Source organism: Parasteatoda tepidariorum, chromosome 1 (genome assembly GCF_982258835.1).
Source record: "Parasteatoda tepidariorum strain Cologne lab strain chromosome 1, Ptep-v5.0, whole genome shotgun sequence".
Taxonomy (NCBI): domain Eukaryota; kingdom Metazoa; phylum Arthropoda; class Arachnida; order Araneae; family Theridiidae; genus Parasteatoda; species Parasteatoda tepidariorum.
Window position 1 is genome coordinate 127,015,322 of NC_141755.1, and position 23,029 is coordinate 127,038,350.

At 24.9% G+C, this 23,029-nt stretch overlaps 1 long non-coding RNA gene across 9 annotated transcripts; it reads right to left on the reverse strand.

Annotated features, from left to right (window-relative positions):
* Positions 1-667: 667 nt before the first annotated feature.
* On the reverse strand, positions 668-22,896 carry LOC147816910 (uncharacterized). Of its 9 annotated transcripts, XR_015429496.1 has the most exons (8): positions 22,757-22,896; positions 21,871-22,685; positions 19,254-19,289; positions 18,860-18,965; positions 12,738-12,844; positions 8,791-8,826; positions 7,379-7,452; positions 3,244-5,960 (listed from the first exon to the last, which is right to left on the reverse strand). It is a non-coding gene; the product is annotated as an uncharacterized LOC147816910 (long non-coding RNA). The 9 variants fall into 9 exon arrangements; XR_015429495.1 differs by lacking the exons at positions 19,254-19,289; positions 22,757-22,896 and adding an exon at positions 668-1,115 and having other exon boundaries at positions 1,351-5,960; positions 22,452-22,593; XR_015429497.1 differs by lacking the exon at positions 22,757-22,896 and having other exon boundaries at positions 22,452-22,591.
* Positions 22,897-23,029: the final 133 nt, after the last annotated feature.

Genomic DNA, 23,029 nt, shown 5'->3' on the forward strand with positions numbered 1-23,029 from the left:
GCAGCGAAAAGCACTAATGTTTTCCCGTCTTGTCATTCATTCAGTTTCTTTATGGTTGTAATCAGTTATTTCCCCTTCTATGGCTAGGTAATTTGCCATATTTTTAAACTTTCGCCATATATATAAATCTTTATTGCGATCCAATTTCCGACTAATTTTTTCGAAATTTCTATTTTAAGTGTTAGGATTCCAAATATGTAAAAAACAATAAATGTTTATTCAGAGAAAGTACGTTTTTCTGTCTGATTTCGTAACTTAACTAATAGTTAGCACTAATTAATTAGCATATTTGAAGTCACCCCCCCCCTGAACCATTAAGATTGACAGTTAGTTCGTGAAAATCCGATCATTAGAATGAAAGTTATTCAGGGTGATTCGTTTTTTTTTTTTTTTTTTTTTTTTTTTTTTTTTTGCGGACTGTACACGATTTTATAACTGTATGAGCTTAAATCTAGAAATTTCATTGTTTTGAAAATATTACTTAACATACTTTTTTCATTGAACTAAAAATGTGAACTGTCACGCTGTCAGACTAAGCATTTTGGTATAAAATGTTTAGCACTTCAGCTCTCTTACAGTTCAGAACTAAAAAAAAAAAAAAAATCTAAGAGACAAATACTTTATCTCAAAGCACATTTATCTCAGAACACATTTACCTCAATACACATTTGTCTTTAAATTTTATTATGTTCAGGCTAAAAGCATCATAAACGGCAATTTGCAGGTATAAAAGATTCAGAGTTTTCATTTTGTTCTTTATTTGAAGATTGTTCAGAATTCAAATTTAATAAAGGCACAGAATTTATTTGCACATTATTTTTCGTTGCTTGAAGACATGTCAGGTTCTGTAACTGATAAAGGTGTGTAAGGCTTTTAGATTTTCTTGTATAGGTTTTATTCGATTTCATGTCTTTAGATTTCCCAGAATCAAACAAAAGCACAGAAATATTATGTGGATTATTTGATATATTATTTTCTGCGGATTCATCCTCCATTGGTTTGTCGGATTCTGCATTCAATAAAGGCAAAGCAAAACTGAGACGCGAATAGGACCAATTGCACTTTTTTAACAGTTTAATGGATTCATTCATATTTAAATGTAGTTCCTGCAAAACCTAATGAATATTGAAAAGTATTAATGATACAAAAATATATATGATTGAAAAATTTTTTCAAAATTTACGAGACCAATTATACGCACTCACAAATATAATTTTCTTCCGATGAGAACAGTTTACTTTTTTCATCTATAATCATTATTATTTTGTAATTACAAATAGTATAGGGCAAAAATAAGTAATTTAAGCAAAGAGTTAATCATTTTAGAAAACTAATGACTCTTACACTTACCTATTATTTAAAAGGTGAAAAAATTTCAGACCCGATATAACTTGAATATCACTAGCAACCAAGAAAAAAATATGTGCTGTTGCAGAAGTGGCAGGCTACTGTTTTAAATAAAAAATTAAAATTTTTCTTCCTTAATTAATCACTGAGTGAAGATTAATGTTTTTGAACAATTAATTTTTGAAATAAAATTCTCTGACATCTAGTCATTGCAATTTTTCATCAAAAAATGGCCATTTTCTTTTCCTTTTTTTAAAATTTAATAATTCAAATATAATATTTTAAGAGAAAAAAATTATTGAATAGAGATACATGTATTATTAGCTAGATAGTTATTTTTTGTGTGCAAAAGCCAAAGGTTATACCTCGTTTAACATCTGGTCAAAAGTAAAAATCTGTTTAAAAGGTTTGGAAGAATACAGTGTCTTTAAGATATTTAACAAGGTTTTCATGTGGATTGTCTCCAATTAAAATCGATAATTCAGGACATTCACTGTTAAAATATCGTTTTCTCTTCATTTCAGAATTGGAACACTGGTTCAAGATGTGCTTCAAGGTTCTCTACAGCTGGTGCGAATAGGTACGTTAAGTAAAAGGTGTGTTAATTTAGTATGGCCAAGACATACATGGTCTACTGCTTATTCTTACTTATCTTAATAATTACAATAATTAGTTAACCATTCCATGATATGTTATTCTCGACGGAATTTAAGTCTCCATTTAATAAAAAGAAAATTTTTTTCCTTGAATTTAAGTGGTGCCGAAATCAAATATATCCAGACTTACCGGACTCATTGAAGAACAATATTAATGTTTAGAGACGGTGGCGAATCGATAGGCTTCAATAGTATGATTATTTCCTCGAGAAATGCATCTGGCAATCCAAAAAAGTTCTGTAGTATAGGAAATGGAGAATTAAAGCTAGTTTTCAACTCTTATAACTCTGTTTTAAGTGTATTTTTTGCATAACTGAACTTTAATCTTGTCTAGTCTGTGATTTAAGATAATATCTGCGACTTTCATTAGAAAACTGTACTATTAATACAATAATTTGAAATAAGCCTACTTTGAAATTTTGCCTGGATATAACTAAGGAAAACGATGATGCAAGTAACTTGTAAGCTTTGAAAAAAAGCGGGAACACATCATGTATTTATTACTGCTTCTAATCAATTTGCGAAGTTACAAGAATACTAGAAAATTGAAAGTAAAGAAATCCACACATTAAATCTGGTTGCATTTTTAAAAAAGGTACTATTTTATTCATTTAAACTAATTATTCCCTTCATTTATTAAAGTCCTTGCTTTATATTGTTTAATATTGATATCAAATGATTAAATTTAAAATTACCATTTCTAAGTATAACATTTTGCAACTTCATAAATCTTAAAGTTTGTTTCAAATATCAGACTTATATTTTTTAGAAATATTGCATATGATAAATTATACTTTAAAATAATGTAGTTCTTTTAAAAAAAGTCTTTGAATTTTTATAATCTAAACAAAAAACTATACTAAAAATTTCACACTAAACAAAACTTTTTGAAAAAATAGGCAAATAAAAAAATGCAAAGAGGATATCATTTCTCAATGCCTTAAAAAAATAACTATTTTTGAAAATTTTTCTAAAACTAGTTTGAATTAAGCTAATGTATATGATATTTTTAAAATATATTTTTAGTTCTGCAAATATCCCTAAATAAATTTAATTGTAACTTGAACATTGTTTTGTTGGACTTGAATGTAATTTACTTTAAATAAAGAAAATCCAAGGTTATTTGGAGAAACTGTTTCAGTGATTTTGTATTAAGAAAACCTCCAAACACAATTGATCATGAAAAATATGGAAAAAATTAAATAAAATAAATGAAAAAGATGAAGAAAAATCATGCATATTAAAATTAAAAATTTTATTAAAAATTATAATTTATTAGCAACAATAACAGGAAAAATATAGAACATAGTGAATCATTAAATGTTTAACAAATATAAATGCAAGAATGGAAAAAATTATTCAGTAAACTTAGAAGAAGGATTGAAAATAGTTGTAACAAAATTTTTTTTAAATTAATGCTCAGAATGTTGGAGGTTAAAACAAATTATAGTATAGGAGTGGCTCTAAAAGTTTTTATTTTTTTACTTAAATTAAAGGCTCATTTTTAAGTTGGTAAAAGACAAAGTACAAGTTTTAAAATCAAAAATGCTGTAGATATCTGGTGTAAATATACATAACTTTATAGCATAAAAGGGTAAGAGCATTTAAACATAACATACCAAAATGGTTACAACAGCTTAAGAAAGGTTTCTTAAATATTTACAATACTAAAGTTAATTATTAAAATATTAAGAATTTTCTAATTGAAAATAATAATAAAAAAAAACAGTTCAGTAAATAAATTACACAGAAAACAGAAATAAAGGATTTTAACTCGATTAAGCAAGATATAAAAAAAAAATTAAGCATTGCTACAGAAGACAGGCAATTTTTAAACTTAAAAATAAAAAGAAAGGAGAGTTAGAAAACAGAGTCATTAAATACAAAAAAAAATTGTTGCAAATGAAAGTACACAATATTCGAAACAAAAAGGATTATAAAATGTTCAATAGTTAACTATATACAAGAATTAAATACAATTCTTCCTTAAAGTATTACAAGCAATCCTCATCAGAAAGTTTGATCTGTATTATTCAATACTAGTTTATAATATTTTCATGCTTCAATACAGTTAGCTAAGATAATTAAGTACTTTAAAATACAAAACTAATTTTAATTAAATAGAAGAGAATAGTATATTTTATATGATAAAAACATGTGAAGTCAAATGTAATCTTAATAATGTTCAGAATGGTGATATTAACAATTATGTGACCGAAACAAACCTAGTTTTATTGATGCTTAAATAAGAAAATCTAAAAGCTGTAAGTACATAGAAGTCACATAATGTGATAAAAATACAAAGAGAACAAGGAAAGAAAACAAATTAAAGAAGTAGAAAAACTGCCAAAAATAACTATATTTATTTAAAAAATTCTTTTAAATTTGTTTTAATAATTTAAAAAAAATTAAAAATCAAGAAAACAAAATATATTTAAGTCTTATAAACTCCCGGTCAGTTCACATGATTATATCTGTAAATTAGAGTGCTTTTTAATATTGTATTAATATAGCAAAATATATTAAAACATATCTTGTTTTGGCTATATTAATACAATATAAAAAACACTCTAATTTATGGACATATTCATATGCTCTGGAGGGTAGTTCATTAATTCGTTTTCTTGCTATTTAATTTTTTTAAAAAGAATTTTTAAAATATATTTAATTATTCTTGGTAGTTTTTTTTGTCTCTCTCTCTCTCTCTATATATATATATAAAGCATAATAAGTAAATACAAAATGGACAACAACAAAAAAAAGAGAGAAAAACAAAGGAAATTAAGAAAATCAATAGGTTTCAATACTGTGCATAAGCTGCAAGCATATAGAACTCATAAAATAAGATCAAAATACAATACAAATCAACCAGATATAATTGTGTGCAGTGATGAAAAGATTATATATATATTTCTTCCAGATTTCTATAAATTTCTCTTAATAATTTTCTTTTTTCATTATTCTGTAATTTTTTCCATGTTTTCTCCACATTTTGAACTTATATATGTATGATATATATATTACCACAATTTGTAAAAAACTTATTTCTCCAAAAATTTAAGTCTAGTATATGAAAAAGAAAAAATAATTCTATACTGGACATATGTATATGCCCTTTTATTGCCTTATAACTTGAAATTTAGAAGAATGCTAACATCCAGAAATAGTCTCAAAGCCATTTTTCACCAGTTACAGAGAAAAAGATTGACAACATTAAATTCAAATCAAATAAAAATTAATTTAATTATTAAATTAATAAAATATTTGTAAAATCTTAATGCATTTCTTAAAATAGCTTTAATATTTAAACTGATATGGGTGAATAATAAATGTTGAATGCATAATTCAAAAGCAAAACTAGTTATTCCTCTTCAACGTTTTCATTTATTTCTACTTGAATTGAAATCAGAAGAGGTTTTTTTCTTCCTCCTTTTTTACCGTCAAAATGAAATTTTAACTTTTATTATAAACTTTCATACAAATTTCGAGTAGTCAGCTGGATAAATTACTTAAAAAATGTAATTTTTTCTACCCATAAAATTTAGCAGAAAAATTCAATATAATTTAAACAGGTTTTGCAATCGAATGACTCATATAGAAGAAAGAAATCTTATGTTTGGATAAGTTAGTTATTTGTATTAAATTTTTTAAGAAGTTTGATGAAAAAGTGTTTTTGGAAAGCACCGAATTAAAAATGGGGTAGCAAATAATAAAATATTTAAACACAGAAATTGTTGAAAAAAGAGAAGTCTGTAGCAAGATTTTAAAATAAGGTGTTAAATCATTTTTCAATTATTTTCGATACAAAGTGTTGTTACAAATTACCATCTTCTCTCGATGCCTTCTTTCAATCCCAGCTACTATGTTGGTAACTCAAGCAGGGAATTTTCTTTTTTGTGTTTGCTTCAATCAGTAACCACTAATGGCAGGGGTCATTTCTTCTTGCATTTCTGAAAACTTTAAGAAAAATAAAATAAAACAATCAAAAAAATATTACATTTGTGTGACAATCAAAAAGTATTACATTTCATATCAGTTACGTTTCAAATACAGAGAGAAAATAATAAAAAAAGTAGCATATTTCAATCTCAATCTGTTTACATTAAAAAATTGTTAAAATAATTTAAAATGCTTTAATAAAGCCTTAAAAAATTCTCAAATTAAGCTGTTTTTTAGACTTTTCCCAGACCATAACTTTTAATTAGGTATTTGTGATCAATGACAAGCATACACTCTGTTTTTTAATGGTGGACATTCTGATAAAGAAAAGAAAATGTTTTGATTATATCACATTATCACACCATAACACATTTTATTTATAATACAAACTAATGAGTAAAATGACACTCAAATCAATACTTATAAAAATATGGGGGAAATATTTTTGTGCTTTATCTATTATAAAGTTAATCTAACACACTGTGAGATCAACTCATATTTAATGTTACATAAAAAAAATTTTAAGATGTATAATATGCATTTAAATATAAAATCATATATGGCATTGAATTCTATTCATTTGAAGAAATTAACTGTATTCCTTTTTATTGATTTTTAAAATACCATGAAAGTTTATTTCAGTTACAGACAAAACTAAAGATAGGTTTTGAAAAAAAAAATCATTTTGGGCTTCTTCAAAGCACGAAGGGTCTAATTTTTATATTTTTTAAGCTTCCTGTTATAACATTAATCAAAAAGGTACTTTATGTATTTTCATTTGTGAAATATTAATATCCAGTAATGTACAGCATATAAATTTATAATTGTTTTATTAGAGTACCCATCTAATTTTATTCTTTCATTGTTAGTAATTACTAACTTATGGGCAATTCTATGATACAAAGGACAACATAATTAAAAGAAAAACATTTAACAGCAACCCTCCATTAACAAATTTCTTAGCTTTTATTTATTTAAGATATGAAATTAAAAACTTTTGTAGTAATAATAATCAAAATTATAATGTCCGTACATTATCTGTCAGTAACCTGTAACGTTAGTCTCATAGCTTTTTCTCAATTTGCCACTTTCTCACTACATTTTTATAAGTCAATTCAAGTAAACTTTCAATATTTCTAATTAATTTGAACATCTTTTTTTAAATAAATTTAAAAAATAATCTCATTATTGCTCATAGAAGAAGAATTAAGTGAGGAGAGAAGGAAACATCTCAGATAATTAAAAAAAAGTATTTATCAATGAAAAGAAAGTTTAAAAAATAAGAAAATCCAGCAAAAACCTAAATCAGTCACTATAAAACTAACCTATAATGAAAAATTTTTTTTGTTGCATTTTTAAAAAAATTTTAAGCAATTTTTTACGAAATTCTGTGTGTGTTTTTTTTAAGTATAAATATAAAACTTTAAGTAGCATACCATTTGCGCCCTCAGTAGTGCCGGGATAAGGACAATTATTCCTGTCTCTTTTTTTGCCCCCAGATGCGTTTAACCTTGGAAACAAATAATATCATGCTGATATTAAAGCACAAAATTTCATTTGTAACTAAAAAATGAAAGGAATCAGAATGAAAAATTTCTACTAAGTTATAATATCTATCTAATGGGGATTGTGTTGCTTAAATTCAAAGCAAAAGTTGTTGACTAGTTGAAAATATTTTGAAAGACCATAACCCAGTAAATTATAAGTCACACTTTTTCATCTTATTTTATATATTAATATTAAATAACTATAAAATAATTTTAAAAATCATGTTTAAAAAATTATACAATGTATCATATTTTTTAAAATTTAATAAAATTTTAAAAATACTAAAAGTGTAAAATTTCAGGCGTATAACAATGTTTTAAAAAATAACAAAATTTTAAAATCATATGAAATACAATAAAAAACTATTTAACTATACATAATTTGAATACCATATTTTAAGTTCAGGGTTTTAAAAGTTTTTATTATCCCTCCACTCTGGTTCAGAAAGGTCTAATTTTAAAATTAAGATCTTGGGTATACAAGTAAAAACATATAAAACCTGTATTTTTAATTCCACTAAAAAAATAACAGTCAATAAATGATCGAAATAGAAAATTTTGTTTATAGTTAAAATTGATATTATGCTCTAAACAGTTTAAATTGACATATATAAAACTGCAAGAGAACTCAAAACCTTTTTCTATATGCAAATTTAATGCTATATTGTAAATGTTTTATTTCATCAAAAAATTACAGCCTTGAAGAATTTTTTTTATGTACTTTAACTTTAGACATGGAGTATAACAAGGGGCAAAAATATAGCCCTTCGGTTCAAAAATGCTCAGTATTACTGAAGTACACAAAAGCAATAAATAAAACCAGGTATGAACAAAAATTCAAAGTGACTGTTTTTTTTTTCACTGCCAACATATTTAAAAAATAAAATATTTTATAAAAAACTTTTGCATAAAGAGTTCAGAAACTTCAAAAATAAGTATAACAGATAAAACAGAAATAAATAAATAAATAAAAATAAAACAATAATAATAATAATAAAACTTACAAACTATTATAATTCAATGCAATAGAATCAAGCTGCATTTAAATTAAAAATTAATATTTGGATTTCAACTATTAAATAAACAAACACAGGAATTCACAATAACCAGACTAACAAAATTAAACATATTTTCAAAGAAAAAAAAAGTCAACTTTATTCATGTTATTTCAAAATTTTTTTAACAGTTAAAACTTTTTTGAAATTTCTATCAATAAAAACTTTAAACTTAAAATAGTTTTCATTAAGACAACAATACCTTAAAATAACACCTACAAACAAACTAAAAATGTAGATATTTACCATTCAATGAGCCTATAGTATCCCTGCTTGAATCACCTATAAAATTTACACAAGTTAGATATAATATATGGTTATTATACTTAAGGAAAATTTACAAAATGCAAATGTCACATTAAATGAATACATAAACACAATGGGACCCTTATGAATATCAGTCTCAGATATAGAATTACAACATTTGAAAATAATGTAAAAAAAAAAAAAATTTTCCACAAAAATTAAAAGTAATTATTTCACTCTTTACAAGAAAGATTTTTTAAAATTTGATTTCTAATTTAAAAGCCAAAGAGTGCCATTTATAAAAAATTGTTAAATATTAAAAAATAGTCTAGGTAGAAATTTATTATCCTTAATATTATTTTATTAATTTCACATAAAATGCATCCATAATAAATCTTGAATGACTAAAAAACAATGTAATCAACTGAGGTGCAAGAACTAGGTAAGTCCTGATTTACAAACTTTAACTAAACTAAACTAAATAAAACAATATGTTTTTTTAATCATACACTGAAAAGGGGTAGTTTAACATTTGTGCCCAGTTCCAGAACTAACCTAATATTCACAGTCAAAAATAAATAAAAAATTTCTTTGAAAAATTTGGACTTAACTTGATGTATTAGTGCCCTAATACATCAAGACAACATATTCAAAAATGTTTTTACTGAAAAACACAGCATAATAGAAAGAGATATAGATTAATGACTGTAAATTAAAATATTGGTTGATATATTCAACACATAATAAAAATGTGCACAGGTTAGATATGGATTATGACTTTTATATACATATTTACACACACACACAGAGTGGAACCCTAATTTTAGGTTTTCCATCGAACTAGAACTAAAAAAAGCATGAAGTGCAATAATGTAAAATCACCATAAAAATTAAAGTAAATATAACGTTTGACTGAGAAGAGAAAAAATAGAAATATATTGAGGAATTAAAACAGACATAGATTGAGGAGCTTCCGTAGTTGGACAGCTGACATGGCTGATTTATCTTTTATAGTGATTACACACTTTATTATTGTTGATGTTAAAAAATTTTGGAAATTCTCTGCAGTTTTCCAGTTTTTATGACTTTTTTAATTCCCTGTATTCGCCCGGTTTTTCCAGATGCTGCGGCAACCCTGATGAAGGTATTTTCATAAAAATTTTAGATACTAATTCATATTATATTTGAAACTGTTGTTAAAACAAGATACAATAAATAATATTTTTAGAATTACTATTCAACGAAATTGGAAGATTATTTATAAATACATATATTAAATATTATTTTCTCAGTGAGTAAGACTTGTTATGAACAGTTTAAAATCTTTTTTTTTTAAATTGAGTTAAATTAACACAAATATATTATATTAATGATGTTTATCAATGCAGCAAGACTTTCTCTAAGACTATAATGAAGAATAAAAATCAAAACGCCAATTAAGTTACTGATAAAAACCTGAAAAAGCTTAGTGGCATCTTTTGACACTAACACAATCTTTTATAGTGAGGGGGCAGTCTGCAAATTGAGAAAAAATAATAGAAAGCAATCTTGCCAGCAGTATCTTAATTAAAAAACTTGCAGACAAAAATCAATATAACATTGCAAGATTGTTTCCTGGGACCATAAAACTTATGTGTGCCTTCATATTGCATGGACTAAGCATAAATCTTCTGTTACTATCAAAATGATACATGAAAATTTCAAGAATAAGATACAAAACCGTGTTTCACTTTTTTAAATGACCTAAAACTCTCTCCAGAGGTAATTATACATTTTTGTTCTAAAAATGAATGCATTTTTAATGAAATTATACTCAATTGTTTTTTAAAATAACAAAAGTAGTCCTTTAAGATTAAGATTCGAAAGACAATATTAGACTGAAAGACTGAAATTAAGATTTGAAAGATAGTATCCGTTGAAGGAGTTTCATTGTTGAAATGGCTGCAGTATTTAATACATTATGTTTAATTTTTTTAGCCGCCCTCTCCCCAACCAAGAGACACAGCTATGCCAAAGTTGCACAAATTATTTATCAACTAGCTCAGATCTCTTAATGAAGTGCCAAGTATAGCTATCACACTTTTTTGATATTCCACTTGATGAAGTTAATGACTAAATTTATGTTAATGACTATGAGGTAAATATTTGTTTAGTTTCTCTTTAGTAAACTTTAGCTCTCAATCAATGAGGCACAGAAAATGTTACTCTAGCTACTCTACTTAAATATAAGGATTTAGGATAAAATTATTTTAATTTTGCTTTAGCTGGATTTTAAATTTTAAGGAATATGGTGAATTTGTAACTAAAATGAAGAACTTTGTAGAACAGCACATGAAGTGACATTTTTTAACAACAAATTGTCCCTTTTGAGAGAATGTCCTTAAAAGAAACAATTAGAAAATATGGTTTGTTACTCTTTGCAGAAATACAAGTTGACAATTAGTGCACTGAAGTGTTTTGCTATTGTGTCAGAAATCAATTTAAATGTGGAAGGGAGAAAAAAAAATAGGTATGTGCAGTTTCTCAATTTTTACAAAAATATAAGTTGAAAATTAGTGTACAGTTTTACTATGGAGTTAGTGCAACAAAAAAATAAATAAATAAATAAATAATAATAAAAAAAAAAACATTACTAATTTTTTTTTACTGAAATATAAGGTGACAATTAATTAAGTTTATTGAAATTTTTTGCTAAGCACAAAAATAGAAAGAAAGAATAATTGACAAGATGTATACAGACTACAGCATATATAAAATCTTGTTAATTCTTTACTGCAAGTTTACTTATTTGTATTCATGATGAAAATTCTGCTATTATAATTGTTATTTCGCCTTCAATAAACATTCTTATTATGATAAAAGCACTCCTGCAAAAGCCAGTATATTGGCCAAGGGATCTGGCAAGTTAAGGCTTAACAGTAGTATAATGATGTAAGTGTAACAGCTTTAAAATTGTTTCAGGTATTATGAAAGCTGTATATTCCACAAATATTTCATTTGTTTTGATAATATATTTTCATTTCTTTTCTTTATTGCATAGTAATAATAATTAAAATAAAATGTTAAAACATTCCCTTAATTGACTATAGTTAATAAAGGTTAAAATGATTGCTAAAAACAGATAAGTATTCTTGATTTTTCACTTAAAAGAGCTAGGAGGGTTTGGTCTTTAACATATTCAGTATCATAAACTGTTAAAAACTGTTAAAATTATTATTGAAATCAAAATGTTCTATTTCATTTTTATAATTTGCAGCATTTTGTTTTATCAACTGCACAATATTAATAAAAGTGGAATAAATCCAAATTATAACATTGGATCAGTTTCAAAACAGAATTGACAAAATCAGAAAAAAAGCTGATAAAAGCATAAATTTTCTATATTTTGTAATTAGTAATTTAACTTTTAAACTTAAGAGTTTCAAATCACCCTATTTTATTCTATGTAAAGGAATGACATAAATAATTGTTAGAATGTTTAAGGTACTTTTCAATAATTAAAATGTCTTATTAAAAGTAACTTAACAATTACAGAGCTTTCAGCAAGCAGATCTCTTGTTAGCATATAGTGTTCATATATAAAGTACATTTATGTATCAAAAGGATATTTTTTTTCTGAGAAATTTACTTTTCAACGTAAGTTTAATCTGCACAAGAAAAGTGGTAACTGAATACTTAAATACATAAAATTACTTCAATGAGCTAAATTTAGGTGAAAATAACAAACTTATATTAATAAGGATACAGTATACAGTTATATAGTTTAAAACAGTTTTTTGTATAATATACAGTTAATTAAGTTTAAAACAGTTTTTTGATGGTTCGGTTCTATCAATGGTAAAATTGTCAAAACTTGATAAGAAGTGAAACGTAAATAAATCTACTCACTGTCTGAAGTAATTTTAGAGTTAAAAGTTAACAAAGTTAAAATAAATAATGATAATTACTCAGAACGCACTTTACACCGTCTTTATCTGTAAGTTGCGAACTATTGTCTAAACTGCTAGCAAAAACACAAGACTATCTTTTGTGAAGTTAACACAGTTGACTGAACCTAAAATATATGACAACACACTTTTAGATCATGTTAAAATTATTTAATGGAAATAATCACCTTAACACAAAAGATCATAATATTTAATGGCCTGAGTAAAACATATGTAGTCCTTAAAATTTCTTTTTTACATACATTGTATGTATATTTATTAGGTATTATTAAAAATAATAAAACAATTTTCACAGTCACAAAATCAATAAAAATGTTAATACAAGGGAGAAAAAAACAAAAAATACACACTTAATGACTATTTGCTTTATATCTAACTAGAAAATTATACAACATTTAAAGTAATAGATTTTCTATGCCATTCTGGAATAAAATGAATATAGTAATTAGTTCATTCTAACTCATGTGTATTAACACTTTGAAAAAAACTGTAAAAATATTCATAGATAAAAAAAAAAGAAGTTCTGAAACTATTTATCATTAACTAGCTGAATACCCATTTTTTTGTACAGAGTGAAATAAAGTAAACCATCACTTTATCAGTACTGAAACAGCCTAATGATTGAGTAAATATCGATTGACTAGTCATTATTTCAATTATTTTTTAAATAATGTTCTCATGAAGCTTTTTCAATGAAGCATTATGCAGCAATTTCAAGAAAAAAAATTTTCATACTACCTAAGATTTTTATTAAACCAGGCATAGAGGCATACATATGTTATTATAGTAGGTTTTAGGAATTATGGTTTCTGGTCGATCATGGCGATCAATAAATTTTGAGTGATAATACTTTTAGCTTTTCAATTATGATCAATCTCATTTTTAGTAAAAAATTATGTAAAAAAATGTTTTTCAATTGCATTAAAACGTAATTTATTTATTTAATATTTTTCTTTTTTTGCCATTCTTATACGTGTTTTTAACAATCACTAGGAGAAAAATCCCATTTATCCTTCTCTTTCCTCGAACTTGTAATTCTGAATTTTGTTACATAGTGTTAAAAAAATACAGGGTATCTGCTACATTTTAGATTTTCAAATTCATAACTTTTCATGACTAATTCCACGAATTTTTCAAGACTTACCGAGGTTACTATTTTCTCCAACAAAAATACAACAGTAAATTTAAAAAAGCATTATACCATTAATTGAAATGATAGGTATAACCAAAATTGCTATACTCTGCATCTTCATATTAATAGATTTTAAATTTAAAAAACAGAGTAAAGAAAGAGTTGAAGCAATAAAATAGCTAAAAAAAATACAGAAGCAAATAATAATTTTCTTTTTTTCTGCAGAATTATATTTTAAAGATACTTTTCTTGTTCATCAGAAAGGAAAGAAACTCCTAGTTTTTTTTCTGTACTCATTTCCTATAAAAAAATTCGTCAATGACTGTCTTGCTTCAGCTAGAATTTGATATTGATAAAATAAAAAAAAATAAACAATAACAAAAATTCTGAAATCACAGAAGTTTAAAAGATAATGCCCTCTAGAAGTGATGCTTTTTCTTTCATTTTTTGAAAGAACACCATAATTTTTAAAGAACATGATAAAAACATTTTATATTTTAATAAAATATGACTGTGAGTGGGGATTTTATAACAAATTCAGATGTTCAGAACACAATGATATTTGGGGGTTAAATTCCATTTTAAAAATTAGATTTTTCAGCAATCCATGTTTTTTTTACAAACAAAAATAGTTAAAATCATGACAAAATACAGAAATTTATGGTTTTCCATGATGACTCTCCAGGTACCCTGAAAATAGGAATTTGAGAAGTCGCGCTGAAATCCATAAAAATAACTGCACAATTGCGATCAAAAAACCATATAGGTTTATAATTTCCCCATTTTTATTTATGTAATTCTTCAATTTAAAATAAATTATTTTAAATTGAAATTATTAAAACAATTTAAATATATTTTTTGATTTAATATTAAAAAATCACAATATGATAAAGACAAATGAAGAAAAACAGACTCCAAAAATATAAACTAAAATAAGTACGTATCTTTACAATCAATTTACAAAAGATTGTAAAGTATGTTTTAGTACAAACAGTTTGAAGAATAAAGAATAAAATAACTATTTTATTACTACTTAATTTAACATAATAGAGCTTTAAATTTAACAATATTCTTATTGACATATTGCTGCATTATATAAATAAGAAAAAAATATACTTTAGATTAGATTAAAAAATAATATTAAAAATGTAATTTGAAAATTACAATAAGGAATATAAGCATACTGGATAAGTACAATACCGATTTATTTACACTGGTGATGGAAAACACCTAATCCCCATTGATACTTTCTACTGTAGCAAAAGTAGTGTGTTTAACAAGTAGATAAAAATAAACTTTGGGAAGCTTAAATTCTTTCAATAATTACATTACATAAATAATTTTAAAAACTACAAGAACATGGAATGTCTATTTTATTTTAAACATTTTTTAGAGACATTGACTTAATCTTAAATTTGTTCACTTTATTTTACATCAGGTACGGCAAATTCCGTCCACAGTGATGAGAAAAACCACTTTTAAAGAAATAGATTTCTTTCATCCCAATTGGAAGAAACTCTTTCCCAATCAGAAATATTACATATTTAAAGAGTTTTTTTTCTAAACAGTTTATAACTGCAATCTAGTTTAAATAATAATATTAATTTTTGAGGTTTTAATAACCTATCATTTTATACATAGGTAAAAAACAAACAGCAGAAAAAATTCTGAACGTTTTTATGACTTTCTAATGAAATTAAGGGTAGCTAGTTTATCATTACTATTTAATTTTAAAGAATATATTAAACTCTAATTTTATATTTAAAGACCTATCAAAATAAAATAATTGAATTTTATAATTACTACTAAATCAATAAATCACATACTGAACATAGATACAATTAAAAACCCATATTGAAATCTCAATTGCAAATAGTTTATTTTTAAGATTAAATAATGTTAATTATGAATACTCAAACCTAATGATGAACTTCCCGTTACTATAAAAATTTGTTTTAGTTATAATACCTATTCTTGAGCAATTGTATTAGTAATTTTTATTTTATTTCGTTTTGTCCAGTTTCTTCCTGTCCTGTAAGAATAAGTTTCTTCTGAAAAAAATGTAACCATTTAACACAGATGATTTTGTGGCAAATCATTTCTATGTAAAAATTTAAAAATTGTTGATTAATGTTTATTTGAAACTGTACAAATTCCCATAAGCAATAAATCTCACAATTATAAAGTACGTAAGAAGAAATTTTTTTTATTTATTATGTTACAATCAAACTGGAAGTATTTATACGAACAATAGAAAATTTTATTATATAACTTTCTTTAAAATTTTTATTTTCAAGAGAACAATTTTAGTTTGAAAGAATACGTATTTTGAAAAATTATAATTCAATAATTAATTGAAATTTTAAAAAAATTAACTTTATAATTTTGTTTTATCCCAATGGTATTAATGAAACATTTTTAATACATTCTCTTCTAGGAGCAGGGATAAAATATTATGTTAGCTTTGTTTTTTTACATTAATATTTGTTAGCTTTGTTCTTATTGTTCATGACATTTTTTTTTTAAGATTTAGATTTATTTTTTTGTGAATATAAAGCTATTACCAGTTAATGAAATTTGCCGGACAGCTTAATACTGCTGAAGTATTTAATGATTTTTATATTAATTGATTCACACTAATAGCATTCCCTTCATCCTATAAGAACTACATATATATAATTTTACTTAAAATACCACAATCAACAGACCTGAGATTAACATTAAATTCAACTTCAACAATCTATATTCAGTTTGTTTTCACTATTAATCAGTATTACTGCTATATACATACACTAAGATTATGTAAAAAAGGTCATATAATTAAAATTAAATAAGTAAATAATTGATTTAAAGAAAGGAAAGACTTTAGTCAATACCCCCCCCCCCCCGAAAAAAAAAAGTTTTAATTAGGCAAAGTGGAAAACAGACCCTGAAAATTTTTAAAAACAAAACCAGTTTTTTTTGGGGGGGGGGTTAAAAACCCTGATACAAAACGCTTTTGATCTTACTTTTTTTTAAAAAAATACTATTTTTATATTATTAATTTTATTATTTGTATTACTAAAATCTATCACCTATTGTAAGATTTTATTTTTTGATAAGATTTATGTCATCCCTATTTTTCTCCCAAAGAAAATTTCATAGATATTTTAGCAGTTTCTTAAAAATCTGGTTTTTATTTCCTTAGTTTATGTTTCATTTATTTTGAAACAATGTAAGAAATAACTTGTAAAATAACTATTAACTTGCATTACAATAAACTGAATTGCAATTACATGTTTATAATAAAATGAACTGCTTTAATATTGGATGACAATGCTTTTTTAAAGAGTATTTTATATTTCTTTCGCATAGTTGGGAGAGATCTAATTCTTCAAAGGCAGAATATTTAATTGTTTTTTCTACTGGGGAAGAAACTTGTCCTATTTAGTTTTTAAGTGACATTTTTGATAATTTATATACAATTAACTTTACAAAATATGGTACAATAGGAAGCTCTTTACTAAACTTATTTTCTCATAAAATGACTTATTTAAAGAGGTCACAGAAATTTTTTTTATTCAATATACATATAGGGTTGCCACAGGCAACTAAAATACGACTATTTGCAACTATTTTTGATCTGAGTCAACTTTTTCACCTGAAAAAGCTAAAAAAAGCAACTATTTTCAGGAGAAGGAGACTTTTCTGTGCTCCAAGTGATGTTTTTAATTGCATAAATTGGGTTGACAACCTAGGGCCCAAGGTAACTTCTTTATTCTACTAAGTTTTTTATTTATGATGCATTAGTAACCTATGATCACTTCATTATATTTTTCTGGAAAGTTTTTTCTTAAATTATTTATTATAACATTGTTTAGCAATTACTTTAATTTTTTAACTGCACATTATGTTTTTCTAGTTGCTGATCCTGTATTTTAATGCAGAAAACCCTTCATATTTACTTCTGGAAAATACAAAACTATTTGATGATTAAATGTATTTTATTTTCAGTTATGTTTATTATGTTGCAATGAAGCAATTTAGTTAAAGTGAATTGTATTTTTTTAAAATTTATGTAATAAAAAGTGATGTATTAATTTAGTTATTTCTTTGAATGTGATTTTGATACATAATAGTAGGAGTTATTAAAATTTCTTTTAAACAGAGCATTGCATCTAAACCTAACATCTGTTGTCAGTAAAAAGAAAAAAATTATTGCAAAAAAGGAGAGAAAAATAATAAAAATAATATAAGAAAAAAATTATTTTATTTAATTTTGATAATTTATTATAAATATTTCATATATTTTTAACAATTAATTATACAAATTTCATAGGATTGTTAAAACAAAAAGTATCTTGAATAAATTACTGATAATTAAATAATTACAGACACATAACTGATTTTAAGACTCCAAGTTCTTTATTTTCTTTTGAAAATAAACCTATTCTTTCTTTGGGCATATATATATAAAGCTAAATACTTTTTGAAAAAACAAATGTCAAACTGAGCAGTCTTTTGTATATCAATAAAAAATTTTCATTAATACTTAGACTAATTGAAGTGGATGAACCAAGTTCTTGTAGTCAAATTTTTTTTTATTAAAGTATTTCTTTTCAAATAAATTATAACTATATCTATAAGTACTTAACAAGATAAAAAATTCTTTCTATCTCAACAATTTACTTCGATTATTACTTATATGCCAAAATTAGGAATTTAATTAGTACTTAACAAGATTAAGATTTGATTTGTCTGCTATATATCGAAGAATAAATTAATTTAGACCAAGATTCATAAAAAATTTTTAAAATTACTCTTGGAAGAAAGTCTTTTTTCATTATTGATATAGATAAACCACATGCTTTTATAAGTTTTAAATTTGTGTTTAAACAAATATAAAACTAAATGTATATAATTTAAACATTATTTTCACCAACATATAGAAAATTGAAAAATTTTACCACTAAAAATATTTTTTAACATATGTGAAGGAAAAAAAACTTACTTTAACAAACATATCTGCATCCATAAGACCAAACTCTAAAATCTCACGTGTGAGAACACCCATAATGCAATAACATTCATCTCCACTCTCAACAGCCATGATTTTACTGCAGATTCAATATAAATAAAAATTAATATGATAAAATAAAACACGAAAAAATAAATTTCTTTGTTGGAAAACAAAAATAATTAAAACAAAGATTTCAGTATTATGTGTAAGTATCAGTACATGGATAAAGAAAAAAGGCATATTATATTAAAGTTAAACTTCTTAAATTTTATAAGCTGATTATATTTTGGACAGAAAAGGATTAAGAGTAAAAGGATTAAAGTCTGTAAAATTAAAGTAGCTGTATTAGAGCAGTGCTCCTGAAAGAAAAGAAAAAATAGCTAACCTGGTTGCAGTTGGCAGTTATTGTTGCTGGTTATTTCTAGAAAATTAATATGAAAACATTTATTATTTTTAAATTTAAACTGTACACCACTTTTTTACCTTTTTATATTAGAAACAGTCATAGATGTTTTAACTTTAAATCTTGGTGGAACTAACCCGCACTTGGTGTAAATAAAAACAATAAGTAGAGAAGGAGATTCAACGAGATTTATAAACAGTCTGATATTATTAAATATGTGAAATAAATAGAATGGATTGGATGGCCCACGTGATTCGAAGGAGTGATGACAATACAATTAGAAAGATATTACTTTTTAGATTCAATGGATCAAGAAAGCGGGGTTGATTTGGAGGAGTCTGATTTTCTTGGAATTAATTAAAAGAATCGAAGATAAATCAGAAATCGTTATGGAGAAATCTTCAGAGAAAGGCATTGGCCTACATTGAGCTGTCTGAACAACTATGATGATGATGGAACTAGCCTGCATTAGCGTTACAAGGAGAGAAATCCAAGATAACCTCCCACGGCAAGGGAATTTAACACTGATATTTTGCATAAGAATAGTGGTTTAAGTATAGATGTGGGTTGAGTAAATATCCAGTGGTTAGTTTTTTTTTAATTTTAAAAAAAGGTAATTATCCAGGTATTTACCATTGCCTCAGGTAAATAACCCAAAAACATATCTGGACTTTTACCACTTTTTGGTCTTTTTAAAGCATATAACCAGAATTTGTTTTGCTTATAATCCTGAAAATAATATATTAATTTTATCTTTATTTTCAAAAACAAACTTTTAACTATACATATCTGTTTCTAAAGAAATATTTCAAAAAAACTGTAAATATAGAGGAACATGATAAGTTGTTACAATAAAAAATTAATGTAAAAAGGTTCGCAATGAGTGATGTAATAAAATGGATATCATATTAAACTATTTAAGTTCACATTTGCAATTTTTTAAAGAAACACATAATTTTTTTCAATGCAATGGGATAAACTGGATTAAATAGAAGAAATCCTGAATGAACACAGAGAGTACGATTAAAGTTTTTGGAAACTAAGTTCTTAAAAAGGTTTTAATTTATACTGAGCTTGTAAATTTAATATTGGTTATAAAACTAAAACTACAAATTTCATACCTAAATTTGAAGAGAAATTTATCCATAAAACAATTTAATTTAAACTAAATTTGTCTGGTTTAAAAATATATAAATAAATGTAATTAGTTCAAAATCCTTTGATCTTTGGTTTATTTTTTTCTGTATCTGTTGTTTAGGATTTTCAGAATCTGCATTGTTTGATTAAAAATAATTTTGTTTTTAAAAATTAGACATATTTGTGACATTTCAAAATTTAATCATTATCAAAATAAATATTGAAGTATGCAATTTTTTTATATTAATGAGTTATTTTTCAAGCTTAAAATACAAAACAATTTATACAAAGGAACAAAATGTAGTCTTATTTACTGTATTCTATAAGAAATATTCATTATTAATAAAGCTCCTGAATGTTGTTCTATGTCTTTAATTAAATTAACAATATTAAATTTTGATTAAATATGTCTTTAAATTAAAATATCTTGTGATTTGTATTAAAAATACATCGTGTGATTAGTAATATGAAACATTTTATAAGTTTTTAGTGATAAATTTTGTCAATACAAAAACTAATTTAAGAATAAAAAGTGAACATGTACATCAACTGCTCTTAATACAGTTTAATATATAAAATTTTAGTCATCTAATGTTTATTCACATAATAAAATTAAGAAAGATAAACTTTATAAATTCTAAATCCATCAAGTATTACTCTACACTTATACCAATCAGGAGTAAAAGATATTTAATGCCAATAAAATTTATAATAATTAATTATTATTTATTTCTAAACTTATGCTAGGTTTATTTTCACTTTTTATGTCCAAATCAGACTGATGCCTATAGCATTTAATTTATGAAAAAAAATTTTTTTTTAATTGAAAACAATAAATGATGTGTATTTAATTAAAAAATATTAAATAAATACAATTTTAATAAAGCAGGGTTTGTTTTTTTGCAAACTTTTAGAAGATTTTCTATCTTATTTGTTAATTCATTAGCAATTATGCTGTAAAACTCAACAAATTTTTCAGCTACATAAGACATAATTATTATTTAGAAAGATAGCATCACTTCATAACTAATTATGGATCAATCAATAAATTATGCATTATTCATATTCAGGATAAGTATTGTATGATAAATTTATTAAAGTACATTACTTAACACTTGAATAAATTTTCGCACTTCAAAAACATATTTGTGGCAAAACTTTCCTTTAGATTTTACTTTTAAAATCACAAATTCTGAGAATTAAGATTAGAAATGTGAATTTTATGAGTATTAAACCATAACTGCTTTCAAATAAAGAAAACTAAAAACAGCACAATTTTACTAATTAACATGTTAAATTGAATGAATTTTTCTTCGTAAATAATGAATTAACTTTTGAAAATGTAAGTAAATCTTAAATATGCTTTACATAATTTTGTAAAAATCTTTAAAGAAACAGATAATCATTGAATTTGCAATAAAATTGATAAATACCCATTTATTTATAAATTTTGGGTATTTACCTTGAGTTAGAAAAACCCAGGTAATTTACATCTACAGGTTTGAATGAGCTGTGCGCAGAATTCCAGCCACTGCTGAAGTTTACAACTGGGTTACCTAATTGTGAGATAAGCACTCCACTCTCTGAGCCACCGTGACTTTTTATTAACTTTTTTAAATTTGTGTATAAGTGACATAATTTTTGGTCTTTTAACAATATTTTAGCCTTATTTGTATACAATACAAAATTAACATAACCTTTATTTGTATTATCAGATTAAGTTTTACAAATTTTTACAGAGGCAATGTAATTTTTCTTATACATTTGTCAAACGAATAAATGAAACTTAACTTGTAACAGTTTCTTATGATGCTTAAAAGCAGAGATGTAGTATAAATATTTGGGTAAATAGCGGATCATCCAAAATTACCCTCAAAAACTTTTTAGCGACAGTAGGTGTCCCGAACAGGTAACGATAAGGAAATATTACCTAATGTAATGCGAAAAAAAAACCATTCATTAAAACAATTAAGATCTCCAATAATTACATATGAAATCAACATTAAGAAAATTTCTCTCTCCCCCACCCAAAAAAGAACACACCTGCATGACATCGAAACTTTCTTATTATTTGAGCTGTTCTAACGTCCCAATAAAAAATGCTTTTTGTCCATTCCACCGGATGCTATATGTGAGCTATTTGTTGAAGATTAAGCATCTACGACATTATATCCATGCCCCATATAAGTCTTCAAGATCGACGATTGCCAAGGAATCTAATGTCCCCATAATTTCATTGATTTATCAGATCCACCGGTCATCAATAGTTTCCATCAACTAAAAGTAAATAAAAGGGTTTAGCAACAAAAACAAAGTGCTTTACAATATAATTAGTTTACAAAACATACAATAAAAGCGGATTGTGCGAACAGCGCCTATTTTACAACAGAATTGATATCTTAAAATATTAGGACGTCCCATTGCTAGAGAAATATATAAATGGAAAAAAAGTTTTTAGTTTGAAAAAGTTTCTAGCTAACCAACTTTCAAACTTCCAGCAGAGAATTGATTATGATGGGTCTGCATCCCCACTGGTTGTGGTGGGGAAAAAATATAACATTAATGTATAGCTTACATAGTACTACAGTTAAAATCTCTGCAATGTGTTAAAAAGCCATAAG